This window comes from Octodon degus, unplaced genomic scaffold (assembly GCF_000260255.1).
Source record: "Octodon degus isolate 3935 unplaced genomic scaffold, OctDeg1.0 scaffold00023, whole genome shotgun sequence".
Taxonomy (NCBI): domain Eukaryota; kingdom Metazoa; phylum Chordata; class Mammalia; order Rodentia; family Octodontidae; genus Octodon; species Octodon degus.
This window is the reverse complement of record NW_004524599.1, coordinates 9,013,892-9,017,134: the sequence shown is the minus strand read 5'-3', so window position 1 is coordinate 9,017,134 and position 3,243 is coordinate 9,013,892. Positions and strand designations below refer to the sequence as shown.

Below are 3,243 nucleotides of genomic sequence, written 5' to 3'. Positions count from 1 at the left end.
GCGCCCTCACTGCTTAGCCATTTTGGCCGGCATCTCTGCGTCCATGCGGCTTGGTGAACGTATTCTCGCTCCTCAGCCTCCATCTCTTTGGAATCTCATGTCCACTCAGTGATCATGTCCATTGAGGGACACATATAATACAGAAACCTCAGACCCCGTGGGCACAAAATCCAGCTTACGGTGACAGCTACATCTACCCATATCCAAAGTTCAGCAACCGTCCAATTTTTCCCCGGACCACCCAAAGCCTAACTATCAACAGAGTCAATGCAATTTTTATAGTCTCTCTATTGCATCTCTTCAATACTCTATAAATGTACAGTTTCTTCTCCAGCTTTACCACAATCTCTATCCTAATGGAGTCCCTCTTCAGTTGCTTGTACAGCTCTAAACTTTTCCTAACTGAATGATTTCTAGATGTTCTCTTTCCAGATAAACCCTCCTGAAAACTGTCCTGTACAAAACAGAAATTGAAATACATCACTCTTTTTTGAGGCTGCCCACTTAATTCTGATTTCTGATATAAGAAATGATCATGAGATACAAGAAACAATATAGAAAAGAGTCAGAAAAATTGTTTCCAGCTTAGAATTTTATGCATGGATTAATGTTCTAGCAAAAGCGTTGGGAAAATATGACTCTCTTTGTTATGCAGTAGATAAGAAAGATCCAACCTCTAAATGAATTAGGCCTGGCCAGATAGCTCAGCAGACTAAAGCGCCTGCTTAGTCATTGCGTAGTGGCCGGGATTCGATTTCCCAGCATGCCGTGCCAGCCCTGCCCCCAGGGTGTGCTGAGGCAGCAATTGAGACTGGGTATGGTGGCCCTCACCTATAATCCCAGCTCTTGGTAGGCTGAAAGCAGGAGAATCACTATGAGTCTGATCTATGTAGTGAGACCCTGTAGACTAAATACAAAAAAAAAAAAAGCAGGTCCAAACTCTAAACGAATTGCAGAAGATTCATTCTATCAAGAAAAATGAAAACATTCCAAATTTAAAATATTACAAAGCACAGATATTGATTGAATGTGTCAATAAATTAATCTTCTATTATGACATAAAAGAATACCGAAGGGTCATTCACTGGGTACAGTACTGCAAAAAAGTTCTTGCTACATTAAGAAAGAAAATAGAATCTCGGAGTGAACTTTGATTCTTTAAGATAATTTACAGTTAAATATGCAGATAGGAGAATTAAGAAAAACCTCTAAAATAGGTCATAGAATCTATAGATTACAAACAGATGTTAAACAAAATAATTTTTGATTAAAAAATTCAGAAAATAATTTTTAAGAAGCAAAAACATAAGGTTGCCAGTAAAATGTTATTAATGATTACAAATACAGTACTACAAAGAATTACAAAAACTCAAACATGAGCTATAGTGTAAATCTTAAATTTCCTGCAGATCTTCAGGTAGAACTTTGTACTCATGGGCAGTGGTGGAAACTTAACAAAGTGGAGTTGGTGAGAGGACTAAGTGACTAGAGGATGCCCTGGAAGGGATCCCAGGGCTTCCTTCCTCTCATTCTCTTTTAATTTTCTGGTCACAAAGTGCATAATTTTGCTTCTCCACCTACTCCTGACACAAACAGCTGCCACAGGCCCAAGTTAACAGAATCAATTGATAGTGGGTTTAAGTCTTTGAAGTTGTGAGTCAAAATAACACTGAAGTTTATTATTTCAGGGATTTATTATAGTGATGAAAGATTTTTTCCCTGTATTTAGGGAAGGGTCTACAGGGTGTTCAGGGTCTCACTACTAGATCGGACTGGAAGTGATCCACCTGTTTACAGCCTCCCAGGGGCTGGGATTGCAGGTGTGCATCACCACGCCCAGTCTCAGTTGCCATCTCAACATGCCCAGGGGGCAGGGCTGGCCTGGCAGGCCCAGGGGTTGAACCCCCAGCCCCTGTGCCTGCTTGCAGGCACTTTAATCTGCTGAGCTATTTGGCCAGCCCTATAGTGATAAACTGTTGACTAATACACCTATTAAAAATTGCCTACTTCTCATAAATTAAAAAAAACTCAGAGTTATGCTACTATCTACAATTTACATACACCATACAGCAAACAGAAGGAGGAAGAAAAGGAGAAGGAGGATAGAGGAGGAGGAGGAAGAAGAAGAAGGAGAAGGAGAAAAGAAGGAGAAGGAGGAAGAGGGAAAGGAGGAGGAAGTGGAGGAGGAAGAAAGAAATTCCAGTAGTAGTACTAATATGAGAAGAAATATTCAGTTTTCATAAACAAATAGGAAACTACATCAATATAAAAAAGAATCACATTCTCAAAACTAATCATATACATTTATGAGTAGAATACACTTAAAATATATAAACTAATATCTAATGGAATTACAGAAAGAAATGTACAGATGCAGTAAAAATTGGTGATCCAGCAGAGAAAGATTAAAAATAATTCAGTAAGTTTTGCACAAGGAGAGTGCACATGAGAATAGCCACCACAGTGCCTAAGGGCGGAGCTCTGAGTTACAGCACCTGCTTAGCCTGCCCTGGGCCCCGAGTTCCATTCCTAGCAAAGATAGATAAGAAAATAATCATGCTGGTCTGGTTTAAAATAGACTATCACTGGAAGCAACATAAATAGTAAGAACAAAAAATAGGACTATATCATACAAAGTATTCTATAAAACAATAACGTAAGTAAACTAGAAATATATAAAAGACAGATAATCTCAAGGACACTGTTGGAGGAGCCTGAAAGTTGCAGAAGTGGATGTGAAGCAGAATACATTTACCTAAACTTTGAAAACATATATGATACTATACATTGCTTATGATTACATTGTACATAAAATGCTTCCAAGTATCCATGGAGGACTGGGACGGCATCTCGGCTCTACACATGTGAGGACCTGGGGTTGATCTCTACCTTAAAATGCCCACAACCCCACACACAATTAAACTAAGATGACTTCAAAATATAATATAAATGGAAATGATCAATAATGAGTCAGATTTGGGAATGGAATCAGGGAGAGCTTCGCAAAAGGTTTTCAGTCCATGTATAATTCAAATATTAACAAAAAGCATGTAATACAGTGGATATGGCAAATCCGGAAGAACTGGCCAAGCAGCTGGATGGGTACTGTGTGTTGATATTTTCCATACATACTATTAAAATGTTTAGGGCCAGCCAAACAGCTCAGCAGATTAAAGTGCCTGCAAGCAGGCACAGGGGCCGGGTTCAATCCTCAAACCTGTGGTGTCAGACCTTCCCCCGGGG

General features: G+C 39.4%; 1 protein-coding gene across 1 annotated transcript in view; it reads right to left on the bottom strand.

Annotated features, from left to right (window-relative positions):
• Window positions 1-3,243, bottom strand: part of LOC101580438 — a 409,418-nt gene that overhangs the window by 247,113 nt on the left and 159,062 nt on the right. The gene's annotated exons all lie outside the window — the stretch shown is intronic.